General features: G+C 35.2%; 1 long non-coding RNA gene across 1 annotated transcript in view; it reads left to right on the top strand.

The window, feature by feature from the left end:
* Nucleotides 1-15738, top strand: part of LOC141544602 (uncharacterized) — a 44958-nt gene that overhangs the window by 3558 nt on the left and 25662 nt on the right. The gene's annotated exons all lie outside the window — the stretch shown is intronic.

Raw genomic sequence — 15738 nt, 5'->3', positions numbered from 1 at the left:
ATTATTCTGAAAAGGAGTGCATGACAAACAAAATGTTAAGAAATCCAATGTTAGGGAGAGTCCTGGAGTGCTGCTGGGTCACCCAGTCAGCATGTGTGTGTCAGCTGAAGGCCCTGAATCTAGGTCTCACTGACTTTGTTACTAGTTAGCTGACTATTCTATCACATCCATCTCTCCAGAATCTTCTCTGCTTGATATATTAGGTCTGCTCCCCAGAATGATTAACTAGTATTAGCAGATATTATCTACAATCCTTTTCTATATAGAACTTAGCAATGTCAATTTGTCATGAAGAAATGTCATGATTTTTTAGGAAAAACCTTTTGAAATTTGTTCCTACTGAGTCTTAACTACACAGAGACAGAATTTTCACAGGAAAAAATTAAATATATGTTTTCTTTATCCTAATGACTAAAAATTTCTTTTTCTAGTCTGAATGATTCCTGATTTTTTTCAGTAAAGTCTTAATTCTTAGTCATTGCCACTTGGGAGAGAAAAAAACAAAGAATATATTAGGAAGGTTGGTAAAAGAGGGAAAGTGCTAGGTAAATCGTTTTCTTCCAAGTTTAACTTGCTTAGGGCAATATTTTTTTAAAGTGTTTTATTTGCTGCTGCTGTTGGTGGTGTTACTGTTGAGTTTGTTTGCATCTGAGGAGAATGGGTAAAAATAACTAGTCAACTTCAAAGCCAGCCAGGATATAGCCTTTATCTTAATAGAGTTTTGAGGAAATAAGTTTGTCTGCATCTGGACAATAATATGGCAAGAAAGGAAATATACTCATCAATAATAGGAATTGGTCTCTTACAAATTATGAATACATATTAATAACTAGAAAGAATCCAAAAGATATCTAGTTTCATTCTATCATTTTACATGTAAGGAAACTTATGGTCCAGAGAGCTGAAATAATTTGCTTTCTGATCACATAGAAATTAACTAACAGAAATAAGATTTATGCTCTAGTCTTCTCTAATGTTTCATTGTGCCATGCTTTCTTACCACTTCAGAAGCAAATTCACAAGATGTTTATAAAATGTCATAAGTTGAATTAAATTAAATATAAAATGCTTACTTAATATAACAATATCTTTATTGTGACTTTGCAGGAAGGATTAATACCACTTTTTTTTTTTTTTTTTTTTTTTTTTTTTTTTTTGCAATTAGAGCAAAGAATTGTGAAATGGCACAATTTCTCCTAAAGAATGGAGCAAATGTTAATGCCTTGGATGACTATAAAAAGTACAGTAATTAAAACTTTAAAAGAAAAAAAAGCAATAAAAACAATTTAAATCATGGAACACTTAGTGAACAACAATAATTGAATCTGAACATCATTGAAAAGGGGTGAAAAATGTCAACACACATCAGGTATGAAAAGAAAAAAAAATCCCTATTTATGACTCTGCAAGAGAAAAAACAGTTCATGTGGGCATATTAACCATTGTGTATTGGTGATTACGATTTGCAGGTTTTTTTTTTTATTGATTTTGAATTAGTTAAGATTATCCCATAGAAGTTTTGAACTTTCATAATTCAGTTGATTCTCTTTATGAAATAATCTTAATAAGGATTGTAGCATGTATTTTCTGTTCCATGTTTCAATTTCCCTTAAGAATATGCACATTGATAAATGCAAATAAAGGAATGATATGATAAAATACTTATATGGATCCTTGAGCTTATCATGATGAATACTCTTGCCACTGATTCAGATATTAATCCTTCCATCCAATCTCAGCCCACAGGACTTTTGTCATAAAGGATCCAGGAAAACACATTGAATTGTTCCCTTGCTTCTTTCAATACTTGAGAACCAGTGCAAGCTTTCATTTGCAATACGAGATTAGCCTTCCTCTTTTTCTATTCATTTTTGTCTTTGCCATACTTTACTCCATCAAAGTCATCAAAATCACCTATGTATATTCACCATATATATGTCCATGGATTTTGGGGATTCTCTACAATTTTGATTTGTAAGAGATCATGTGTTTGTGTTTTGGATTTTTAAAAATCTACTGTGGCCAAATATCACTCCTGAAAAATATTGGTGTTTATAAGCTTTTGTGGCAGTGTAATTATTAGAAAAGTGCTGTGTAGTTTCTCAAATGAGATCCTATTGGATCTTCTTTTCCCAATAATGCTGAGACCAGTTCATTATTGTTGTGCAATATCCATGCAAGCAATAATATCAATCGATCATGGATAAAAACTGCCAATTTTTTTTTTTTTTGTCAAAAGTGTTTTGTAATTGTATTCAGACAGTTCATGAATTTGTTTTGGCAGGAGACTTCCCGAATTTTTCTTTCTACCTCTTGCTTTTGAACTTTGTTGATCATATAAAGAAATGCAAATGTGGATTTATCTTCAACTTTACTAAAGTTGTTATTTCATATAGTGTGAAGTACAGGCTAGTTCCTTGGAGGGCCTTGGGGCCAACCAGAGTCAGGATAAATTAAAGTCCTTGGCTTTCAGGGGGAGAAGTGAAGGAGACAGACAACCTGCCATGAGGTTCCTGGACCAGCCTCTCTCTTCCTCTCCTGCTGCAAAGTGACACTGACCTCTGTCCCTCAAACCTCCAATCCTTGCTTATGATTATCTCAATACCAAACCCCAAGTGCTCAATAGTGAGAAAAGCCATTTATGGAAACATATGCTAATAGAGTCATTGTCTCACATCGAATAGGTAATTAAGTGCTCTGTTTTCTGATTCAAGCATACCTTTTTAGAGTTTCAGCCCTCTACTACAATATAGTTTTAGTTGATTTAGGTTTCTCTAAGTATCCAATTATGCATAATCTTCAAAGAGTGATCATTTTGTTTCCTTATTGCCTGTTCTAATGTCTTCTATTTTTTTTTATTGTTATAACATTTTTAGTACTATGTCAAAAATAGTGGGGACAATGGACATCCTGGCTTCACCTCTGATTTTACTGGGAAGTCTTTGAGATTATCTCCATTACAGATATTGTTTGTTGGACTTCTGGCCAAGATGGTGGAAAGGAGGCACACAGATGCTTGAGCTCCATGTTTTCTCTCAAAATTTATTGCATGACAAGCCTCAGAATTAATATTTGATGGGGGGAAAAAAAAACACACAAATAATTGCCAACAGAAGACATCCTTGAAATTTACCAGAAAAGGTCTGTGTTTGCTTAGGGGAGGGGACAAACAGACTGGGCGAAGGCTGAGGGCAAGTAGTGAGAGCGAGGCAGGCAGCTCACACTGCTCAGACCAGAGGGGGGATGGATGTGATCTCTGCTGTTTTAGTGGAATGACCTTTACCCCAGTGTGGATATTCTGTCTTGGCAGCAAGCCAGGATACACAGGGAAGGTGTGAACACAGGAGGTAAAGAATAAAACCCCTAGCATCTCTTGGGACCTGGCCACCTCCACCCCCACCTTGAGTGGCTCAACTTGTTCTTAGAGCCTCAGAGTCTCAGAGCCCAGATGCAGCACAGCCATTGCTGTCCTGTTAGTGCTTCGATGCTGTCTCCTGCAGTCTGTAGCGAAAGCCCAGTAACACCATCCAGCCCCATCCTCCCCAAAAAAAGCAGATCAGTTGTTTTCCTTATTAATTTGTTTTCTTTGATTCTGCTCTGAGAAAATGAACAAAAATTTTAAAAGGGCTCTAATACTTGACAGCTTCGGTATGGATAGAAAGCAGACTTCAAACCCTGAGGAGACTAAAAGCAGACTGTCTCCAGAAGAATCCCCAAAAGGGGGATATGATCTGCTCTTCAATACACAAAACTCTCATAGAGGAAATCAAAAAGGCTCTCATAAGAGAGCTAGAAGAGAAATGGGAAAAGGAAAGGGAAGCTTGGCAAGAGAGTCTAGAGAAGTCATCCCACACATTTAAAGACAGAGTGGATACAGAAATCAAATCAATGAGAAACAAAATTAGTGAATTGGAAAAGGTAAACAACTCCAAGGAAAACAGGATTAATGTGTTGGAAAAAAGAAAATAAATATCTAAAAAATAAAATTGATCAAATGGAAAAAAAATCCCCAGGACCAGATGGATTTACATGTGAATTCTACCAAACATTTAAAGAACAATTAGTCCCAATGCTATATAAACTATTTGAAAAAATAGGGAATGAAGGAATCCTACCAAACAACTTTTATGACACACACATGGTACTGATACCTAAACCAGGTAAATTGAAAACTGAGAAAGAAAATTATACACCAATTTCCTTAATGAATATTGATGCTAAAATCTTAAATAAGATATTAGCAAAAAAACTTCAGAAAATCATCTCCAGGATAATACACTATGATCAAGTAGGATTTATTCCAGGAATGCAGGGCTGGTTTAATATTAGGAAAATTATTAGTATAATTGACCGTATTAATAATCAAATTAATAAGAACCAAATGATCATCTCAATAGATGCAGAAAAAGCATTTGACAAAATCCAACATCCATTCCTACTAAAAACTCTTGAGAGTATAGGAATAAATGGATTATTCCTTAGAATAATCAGGAGCATATATTTAAGACCATCAGTAAGCATAATATGCAATAGAAATAAACTGCAACCATTCCCAGTAAGATCAGGAGTGAAACAAGATTGCCCACTATCACCATTACTATTCAATATAGTACTAGAAACGCTAGCCTCGCCAGTAAGAACCGAGAAAGAGATTCAAGGAATTAGAGTAGGAAATGAGGAAATCAAACTATCACTCTTTGCAGATGACATGATGGTATACTTAGAGAACCCCAAAGACTCTGCTAAAAAGCTATTAGAAATAATTCAGAATTTTACCAAAGTAGCAGGATACAAAATACATCCACATAAATCATCAGCATTCTCATACATCACCAACAAAATGCAACAGCAAGAGATACAAAGAGAAATTCCATTCCCAACAAATGTTGAGAGTATAAAGTATTTGGGAATCCATCTACCAAAGAATAGTCAGGAATTATATGAGAAAAATTACAAAACACTTGCCACAAAAATAAAGTCAGATTTAAATAATTGGAAAGACATTCAGTGCTCTTGGAAAGGCCGAGCAAATATAATAAAGATGACAATACTCCCCAAACTAATCTATTTATATAGTGCTATACCAATCAGACTCCCAAGAAACTATTTTATTGACCTAGAAAAAATAACAACAAAATTCATATGGAAGAATAAAAAGTCGAGAATTGCAAGGGAACTAATGAAAAAAAAGTCAGAGGAAGGTGGTCTAAGTGTACCTGATCTAAAGCTATATTATATAGCAGCAGTCACCAAAACCATTTGGTACCGGCTAAGAAATAGACCGGTAGATCAGTGGAATAGATTAGATACAAAGGACAAAAAAGGGTACATCTATAGCAATCTAATCTTTGACAAACCCAAAGATACCAACATTAGGGACAAAAATTCATTATTCGGAAGAAACTGTTGGGAAAACTGGAAATTAGTATGGCAGAAATTAGATATGGACCCACACTTAACACCATATACCAAGATAAGATCAAAATGGGTCCATGATTTAGGCATCCCCTACTTTTTCAAATAATTTATATAACATTGGGGCTAATTGTTCTTTAAATGTTTGGTAGAATTCACATGTGAATCCATCTGGCCCTGGGGATTTTTTCCTGGGGAGTTGATTAATAGCTTGCTCTATTTCTTTTTCTGAAATGGGACTATTTAAGCAATTTATCTCCTCCTCTGTTAATCTAGGGAGCCTATATTTTTGGAGAAAGTCATCCATTTCACTTAAGTTATCAAATTTATTGGCATAAAGTTGGGCAAAGTAACTCCTTATTATTTCTCTAATTTCCTCTTCATTGGTGGAGAGATCCCCCTTTTCATTTGTAAGACTATCAATTTGATTTTCCTCTTTCTTTTTTTTGATCAAATTTACCAAAGGTTTATCTATTTTATTGGCTTTTTCATAAAACCAACTCTTGGTTTTATTTATTAATTCAATAGTTTTTTTACTTTCAATTTTATTGATTTCTCCTTTTAATTTTTGTATTTCAAGTTTAATTTTTGGTTGGGGGTTTATTATTTGGTCTTTTTCTAGCCTTTTAAGTTGTAAGCCCAATTCGTTAATCTTCTCTTTCTCAATTTTCTTCAAATAAGCCTCTAAAGATATAAAATTTCCCCTTATTACCGCTTTAGCTGCATCCCAAAGATTTTGATATGATGTCTCATCATTATCATTATCTTGGGTGAAATTGTTAATTGTTTCTATAATTTGCTCTTTCACCCAGTCATTCTTTAAGATGAGATTATTCAGTTTCCAATTACTTTTTGGTCTATTTACCCCTAACTTTTTACTGAATGTAGCTTTTATTGCATTGTGATCTTAGAAGAAGGCATTTATTATTTCTGCCTTCCTACATTTAATTTTGAGATCTTTATGTCCTAATATATGGTCAATTTTTGTATAGGATCCATGAACTGCTGAGAAGAAAGTATATTCCTTCCTATTGCCATTCAGTTTTCTCCAAAGGTCTATCATACCTAGTTTTTCTAATGTTCTATTTACTTTTTTAATTTCTTTCTTGTTTGTTTTGTGGTTTGATTTGTCTAAATCTGAGAGTGCAAGGTTGAGATCTCCCACTATTATAGTTTTACTGTCTATTTCTTCTTGCAGTTCTCTTAACTTTTCCTTTAGAAAGTTAGATGCTATACCACTTGGTGCATATATGTTTAGTATTGATATGGCTTCATTATTTATGCTACCTTTCAGCAGGATATAGTTTCCTTCCTTATCTTTTTTAACGAGATCTACTTCTGCTTTTGCTTGATCTGAGATAAGGATAGCTACCCCTGCTTTTTTGGCTTTACCTGAAGCATAATAGGCTCTGTTCCAACCTTTTACCTTTACTCTGTATGTATCTCCCTGCTTTAAGTGTGTTTCCTGTAGACAACATATTGTAGGGTTCTGCTTTTTGATCCAATCTGCTATCCGTCTCCGTTTGATGGGATCGTTCATCCCATTTACATTTACAGTTAAAATTACTAATTCTGTGTTTCCTGCCATCGTATTATCCCCAGATTATACTTTTTTCCCTTGACCCCCCTGATCCCCCTCCCCGATATTTAATTTACAGACCCCCCCTTGTGACACGCAACCCTCCCTCTTTTTTTTTTTTTTTCAGGATTCCTCCCCCCTCCCTCCAAGTCCCTTCACTTATTCTCCTTTTCCTTTCCCCTTTTCCTCTCCCCCCTTTTAATGAGGTGAGAGAAAATTCTCTGAAAAACAAATATGTTAATTAATTACTCTTTGAGCCTCTTCTGATGAGAGTAAGATTCACACAATGATTCTCCCCCTCACTAAGTTCCCTCAGATATGGTGTATTTTCTATGTCTCTTCCTGGGATGTAGTTTCCCTCTTTTTATCACTCCTTCCCCTTTTTCTGAACCGACCTCCTTCCCTTTACCACACCCCCCTTTTTTTCTTTTATATCAGTAAAATCAAATTATCCTTGAGTATTTTTTATATACCCACAACAGAGTTACAGTTCTCAAGGGTTCTGTGTACCTTTTTCTGTTTCTCTTCAGTCTTGTGGATGTAGATCAAATTTTTTGTTTAAGTCTGGTTTTTTTCTTAAAAACATATAGAATTCCTCTGTTTCATTGAATGACCATCTTCTTCCATGGAAAAAGAAGCTAAACTTAGCTGGGTAGTTCATTCTTGGTTGCAGTCCTTGATCTTTTGCCTTTCGGAATATCAGGTTCCAGGCCCTTCTATCTTTTAATGTGGAGGCAGCCAGATCTTGGGTGACCCTTATTGTGGCACCTTGGTATTTAAATTGTTTTTTTCTAGCTGCTTGCAGGATTTTCTCCTTTGTGTGGTAATTCTGCAGCTTAGCCACAATATTCCGTGGTGTTCTTTTTTTAGGGTCTATTTCAGAAGGAGTTCGATGAATTCTTTCCACATCTACTTTCCCTTCTGTTTCTATTATCTCTGGACAGTTCTCTTTGATAATTTCCTGTAAAATAGAATCTAGGCTCTTTTTTTGGTCATAGTTTTCTGGAATTCCAATAATCCGCAGATTATCTCTCCTAGATCTATTTTCCAGGTCTATAGATTTTCCCAGTAAGTATTTGACGTTGTTCTCCAGCTTCTCATTTTTTTTTTGTTTTGTTTGACTGATTCTTGGGTTCTCTGTGAATCATTCATTTCTATTTGTTCCATCCTGACTTTTAAGAAGTTATTTTCTTCTTTCACAGTTTTTAGTTCTTTTTGTAAATGCCCAATTTCGTTTTTAAATGAATTATTTTGCTCTATTGAGTTTTTTTCCATTTCCCTAATTTTTTTTTTGAGAATTATTTTCTTTTTCCAATTCAGAAATTCTATTTTCTTGAGACTTTTTTATCTTTTCCAATTCAGAAATCCTACTTTCCTGTGTTTTTTTAACCTTTTCTAATTCACTAATTTTGTTTCCCTGCATCTCCTGTGAATTCTTTATTTTTTCCAACTCCAATTTCAGGATGTTGTTATTCTCTATCATTACTTCCCTTTCTTTTCCCCATTTTTCTTCGATCTCCCTCAATTTTTTAAGAGCTTCTTCTAGGAGAGAGTTATGTGATGGGGGGCAGGAATCGTTCCCCTTTAGGTTGTTATCTGATTCTCTGCTGTCAACTTCCTCGGGGTTGGATACCCGCTCTTTCTCTGTATAGAAGGAATCTATGGTTTTTTTAGCTTTTTTGCTCATTCTTAAAAAAATCTTTTGGGGTCTGTCTCTGGGGTAGGAAATTATTTACTTCTTTACCAGCTTCCTCCCAGACCGGATGGATGCAGCGGCTCCTGAGCCTGAGCTAAGAGAGAGCTCTGGGAGAGAGTTCCCCACCCCCTCCCTGGAAGTGCCTCAGAGGTGATTAGCACTACTGTGCTTCGAGGGCGTAGAATAGTGAAGACAGCAGGAAGCCCAGCCTATGTGTCCATGTGAGGAGTGGATGTCTGCAGCAGGTGACGTGAGAAGCCCCTGCGCTCAAACTGGAAGTGTCTGCCAGAAACCTTGGTCCCTAGTTCAAAGGTTCCGCTTCTCTGGGACTTCCTGGAGCTGAGTTCCACTCCCTCCAGCTAAGCTAGGCAGTGTGTGTTGCCTTGGGCCATATCCACCCACTTGTCAATCTCTTAACTATTCTCAGGTGGTAGCTGAGGCCACACCCCCTGGTGCCGAGTCTGTTGAGTCACCCCCAGGGTCCGGGGAAAATCTAATCTGAGTTTTAAAATATTTTGGCTTTCTCTTCTGAACTGCTAAATAATTAGCAGAGAAGAGCTAACAGCCTGTGCCAGATTCCTTTACCTCAGTGGCTTCTCTGATCCCAGAGCCCTTCCCAGCGCAATGGGCGCAGTGTGCCCCTACCCCACTGTCTGTGCTAGTCTTTCTTATTCCTCCCCTGAGAACTGACCTTTCCTGTTGAAACTCCAGATTCTCTTCAGCTGGTAAGTCGTGCTTCCAGTCCTTGTGGTATCTATCAGTCCTGAGCTAATTTTGAGACTTAATTTATCTAATTGGTTGTGAGGGAGTGAGGACGTTCACTGAGTCGTGTGCTTCTTCTCCGCCATCTTGGCTCCGCCCCAAACTGACCCTGATTTATAGGAAACCAAACCATTCTCCAATTGATAAATGGTCAAGGGATATGAACAGACAATTCTCAGATGATGAAATTGAAACTATTTCCACTCATATGAAAGAGTATTCCAAATCACTATTGATCAGAGAAATGCAAATTAAGACAACTCTGAGATACCACTACACACCTGTCAGATTGGCTAACATGACAGGAACAAATAATGATGAATGTTGGAGGGGATGTGGGAAAACTGGGACACTGATACATTGTTGGTGGAGTTGTGAAAGAATCCAGCCATTCTGGAGAGCAATTTGGAACTATGCTCAAAAAGTTGTCAAACTGTGCATACCCTTTGACCCAGCATTGCTGTTATTGGGATTATATCCCAAAGAAATACTAAAGAGTGGAAAGGGACCTGTATGTGCCAAAATGTTTGTGGCAGCTCTTTTTGTTGTAGCTAGAAACTGGAAGTTGAATGGATGTCCATCAATTGGAGAATGGTTGGGTAAATTGTGGTATATGAAGGTTATGGAATATTATTGCTCTGTAAGGAATGACCAGCAGGAGGAATACAGAGAGGCTTGGAGAGACTTAAATCAACTGTTGCTGAGTGAAATGAGCAGAACCAGAAGATCACTATACACTTCAACAACAATACTGTATGAGGATGTATTCTGATGGAATTGGAAATCTTCAACATGAAGAAGATCCAACTCACTTCCAGTTGATCAATGATGGACAGAAATAACTATACCCAGAGAAGGAACACTGGGAAGCAAATGTAAATTGTTAGCACTACTGTCTATCTACCCAAGTTACTTATACCTTCAGAAGCTAATAATTAATGTTCAACAAGAGAATGCTATTTACACACATATATTGTATCTAGGTTATATTGTAACACATGTAAAATGTATGGGATTACCTGCCATCGGGAGGAGGGAGTGGAAGACAGGAGGGGATAATTTGGAAAAATGAATACAAACTAAATAAATAAATAAATAAATAGCTTTTTTATTTACAAAACATATGGAGGGGTAATTTTTTCACCATTGATCCTTGCAAAACTTTCTGTTCCAACTTTTCTTCTCCCTCCCCCCAACCTCTCCTCTAGATGGCAGGTAGTCCAATATATGTTAAACATGTTAACATATATGTTAAATCCATTATATGTATACATATGTATATAGTTATCTTGTTGCAAAAGAAAAATCGAATCTAGAAAGAAAGAAAAAACCTGAGAAGGAAAACAAAACTGCAAGCAAACAATAACAGAAAGAGTGAATATGCTATATTGTGGTGTACACTCAGTTCCTCTCTCTGAGTGTAGCTGATTCTCTGCATTACTCAATTGGAACTGGTTTGAATCATATCATTGCTGAAGAGAATCACATCCATCATAGTTGATCATCATAAGATCTTCTTGTTAGCATGTATAATAATCTCCTGGTCCTATTTTTTTTTTCATTTTGGTTACTTTTTGAGCATAGTTCCAAACTGCTATCCAGAATGGTTGGAAAATCTCTGATTAAGAGGCCAATGCATTGTCTCACCTCTCTCCTCTTCCCTCTGCCTCCAATTTTTCTCAATCCCAATCCACCACACCTGTGTCAACAAAGGCTGCCCTGCAACTCTTTCAGACTTTATGAGTCACAGCTGTGGAGGCTGTTGAACAATTGACTTGTTTCTTAACACTATTCCACTGATCAACTATTCTATTTCTTAGCCAATACCAAATAGTTTTGATGAAGCTTCTTTATAAGTAGTTGTAAATCTGGTACAATTTCATTTGATTTTTTTTTCCATTAGTTCCCTTGAAATTCTTGACCTTTTGTCTCCAGATGAATTTTCTTATTTTTTCTTGCTCAGTAAAATAGTTTTTGGGACTTTGATTGATAAAGCACTAAATAAACAGATTCATTTAGGTAGTATTGTCATCTTTATTATACTTGCTCGGACCATCCAAGAGTACTTAACATTTTTCCAATTGTTTAGATCTGACTTTATTTGTGTGGAAAGAGTTTTGTAATTTTGCTTATACAGTTCCTGACTTTCACTTGGCAGATAGATTCCCAAATATTTTATAGTATCAACAGTTATTTTAAATAGAATTTCTTTTTGTATCTCTTGCTATTGAATTTTGTTAGTGATGCATAAAAATTCTGAGGATTTCTGTGTATTTATTTTGTATCCTGCAACTTTGCTAAAGTTTTGGATTATCTCTAATACCTTTTAGTAGATTCTTTGGGGTTCTCTAAATATACCACCATATCATCTGCAAAGAGTGATGATTGTGTTTCCTCATTACCTACTCTAATTCCATTACTCTCTTTTTCATCTCTTATTGCCGAAGCTAGCATTTCTAATGCAATATTGAATAGTAATGATGATAGTGGGCAACCTCATTCCAGTCCTGATCTTACTGGGAATGGTTCCAGTTTATCCCTATTACACACATGATGCTTATTGATAGTTTTAAATAGTTGCTACTGACTATTTTGAGGAAAAGTATTTATTTCTATACTCGCTAGTGCTTTTAATAGGAATGGATGTTGCATTTTATCAAATGTTTTTCTGTATCTATTGAAATGTTATGGTTTTTGTTAATTTTTTTATTGATACAGAAAATTATGCTAATAATTTTCCTTTTTTATTTTTTATCTCAACTATTTTTCCTCTTTTATTATAGCTATTTATTTATAGATAAATACATGGGTAATTTTTCAGCAGTGATATTTGCAAAACCTTTTATTCCAAATTTTCCCCTCCTTCCCCAACCCCCTCCCCCAGATGGCAGGTGAACCAATACATGGAATATATATTAAAGTATATGTTAATATGTTAAATATATATGTTGTATATACACATATCCATACAGTTATTTTGCTGCACAAGAAGAATCAGACTTGGAAATAATGTTCAATTAACTTGTGAAAGAAATAAAAAATGGAGGTGGACAAAAATAGAAGAATTAAGAATGCTATGTAGTGATTCACTCTCATTTCCCAGAGTTCTTTTCACTGGAAGTAACTGGTTCTATTCATTACTGAATAATTGGAACTGATTTGGTTTATCTCATTGTTGAAGAGAGCCACATCCATCAAAATTGATCATCATATTTCAGAAAGGCCTAGAGAGACTTACATGAACTAATGCTGAGTGAAATGAGCAGAACCAAGAGATCATTATATACTTCAACAACAATACTATATGATAATCAATTCTGATGGATGTGGCCATCTTCAAAAATGAGATGAACAAATCCAATAGAGCAGTAACGAACTGAACCAGCTATACCCAGTGAAAGAACTCTGGGAGATGACTATGAACCACTACATAGAATTCCCAATCCTGATATTTTTGTCTGCCTGCATTTTGATTTCCTTCACAGGCTAATTGTACACTATTTCAAAGTCCAATTCTTTTTGTAAGCAAAACAACTGTTTGGACATGTATACATATATTGTATTTAATTTATGCTTTAACATATTTAACATGTATTGGTCAACCTGCCATCTGTGTTGGGGGGGAGGGGAAAAATTAGAACAAAAGTTTTGGCAATTGTCAGTGTTGTAAAATTACCTATGCATACATCTGGTAAATAAAAACTATTAAAAAAAAAGAAATAAAATAGATTAACAAAAAATGACTATCATATAATATTGTTGTTGAAGTATATAATGATCTCCTGGTACTTCTCATTTCACTCAGCTTTAGTTCATATAAGTCTCTCCAGGCCTTTCTGAAATCATCCTGCTGGTCATTTCTAACAGAATAATGATATTTTTAAAAATTCATATACCATAATTTATTCAGCCATTCTCCAATTGATGGGCATCCACTCAATTTTCAGTTTCTAGCCACTACAAAAAGGGCTGTTACAAATATTCTTGCAGATACAAGTCCCCTTCCCTTTTTTAAGATCTTTTTGGGATATAAGCCCAGTAGTAACACTGCTGGATCAAAGGGTATGCACAGTTGATAACTTTTTGAGCATAGTTCTAAATTGCTCTCCAGGATGGCTAGATGTATTCACAATTCCACTAACAATGTATCAGTGTCCCAGTTTTCCCTCATCCTCTCCAACATTCACCATCACCTTTCCCTGTCATCCTAGCCAATCTGACAGGTATGTAGTGGTATCTCAGAGTTGTTTTAATTTGCATTTCTCTGATAATGACTTGGAGCATCTTTTCATATGGCTACAATTAGTTTCAATTTCTTTGTCTATTTATATCCTTTGACCATTTATGAACTGGAGAATGGCTTGAATTCTTATAAATTAGAATCATTCTCTATATATTTTGGAAATGAGGCCTTTATCAGAATTTGTGACTGGAATAATGTTTTCCCAGTTTATTGCTTCCCTTCTAATCTTGTCTGCATTATTTTGCTTGTACAAAATATTTCAATTTGATATAATCAAAATTTTCTATTTTGTGATCAATAATGATCTCTAGCTCTTATTTGGTCATAAATGTCTTCCTCTTCCACACATCTGAGAGGTAAACTATACTATATTCTTCTAATTTATTTATAATCTCATTCTTTATGCTTAGGTCATGAATCCATTTTGACCTTATCTAGCTGTATGTTATTAAATATGGAGCAATGCCTAGTTTCTGCCATACTAATTTCCAATTTTCCCAGCAGTTTTTGTCAAACAGTGAGTTCTTATCCCAAAAGCAGAGGTCTTTGGGTTTGTCAAACACTAAATTATTAAAGTTATGGACTATTTTGTCCTTTCAATCTAACCTATTCCACTGATCAACTAGTCTATTTCTTAGCCAATACCAAAAAGTTTTGAGAACCTTTAACATTTCTGCCTTTCTGCATTTGATTTTGAGGTCTTTATGTCCTAATGTATGGTCAATTTTTGTATGGGTTCCATGAACTGCTGGAAAGAAAGTGTTCTCTTTTCTGTCTCCATTTAGTTTTCTCCAAAGATCTAAAATACCTAACTTTACTAGTATTGTATTTACCTCTTTAACTTCTTATTTATTTTGTGCTTTGTTTTATCTATTTCTGATAGTGCAAGGTTGAGATCTCTCACTGTTATAGTTTTGCTGTCTATTTCTTCTTACAGCTGTAACTTCTCTTTTAGGAATTTAGATGCTATTCTACTTAGTGCATATTTGTTTAGTATTGATATTGCTTCATTATCTATGCTGCCCTTTAGCAAGATATAGTGCCCTTCCTTATCTCTTTTAATTAGATCAATTATTGATTTTTCTTGATCTGAGATCTGGATGGTTATCCCTGCTTTTTTGATTTCACCTGAAACATAACAGATTATTCTCCAGTCTTTTACCTTTACTCAATATGTATGGCCCTGTTTTAAATGTGTTTCCTGTCAACAACATATTGTAGGATTCTGACTTTTAATCCAGTCTACTATCTGCTTTTGCTTTATGGGAGAGTTCACCCCATTCACAATTATGGTTAAAACTACTAATTCTAAAGAATGAGATTATAAATAAATTAGAGGAACATAGGATAGTTTACCTCTCAGAGCTGTGGAAAAGGAATGAATTTATGTCCAAAGAAGAACTAGAAATCATTATTGATCACAAAATAGAAAACGTTGATTATATCAAATTGAAAAAGTGTTGTACAAACAAAACTAATGCAGATAAGATTAGAAGGGAAACAATAAACTGCAAAAAACATTTTTACAGTCAAAGGTTCAGATAAAGTCCTCATTTCTAAAATATAGAGAATTGACTCTAATATATAAGAAATCAAGCCAATCTTCAATTGATAAATGGTTAAAGGATATGAACAAACAATTCTCGGATAAAGACATTGAAACTATTTCTAGTCATATGAAAAGATGCTCCAAATCATTTTTAATCAGAGAAATGCAAATTAAGACAACTCTGAGAAATCATTACACACCTGTCAGATTGGCTAGAATGACAGGTAAAGGTAATGCAGAATGTTGGAAGGGATGTGGGAAAACAGGGACACTGATACATTGTTGGTGGATCCAGTCTTTCTGGAGTGCAATTTGGAACTATGCTCAAAAAATTATCAAACTGTGCATACCCTTTGACCCAGCAGTGTTGCTACTGGGTGTGTATCCCAAAGAAGTGAAAGGGACCTGTATGTGCAAGAATGTTTGTGGCAGCCCTCTTTGTGTAGCCAGAAACTGGAAACTATGTGGATGCCCATCAATTGGAGATTGGCTGA

Source organism: Sminthopsis crassicaudata, chromosome 5 (assembly GCF_048593235.1).
Source record: "Sminthopsis crassicaudata isolate SCR6 chromosome 5, ASM4859323v1, whole genome shotgun sequence".
Lineage (NCBI taxonomy): Eukaryota > Metazoa > Chordata > Mammalia > Dasyuromorphia > Dasyuridae > Sminthopsis > Sminthopsis crassicaudata.
The sequence above is the reverse complement of the archived record's forward strand: the minus strand, read 5'-3'. Positions and strand labels throughout refer to the sequence as shown.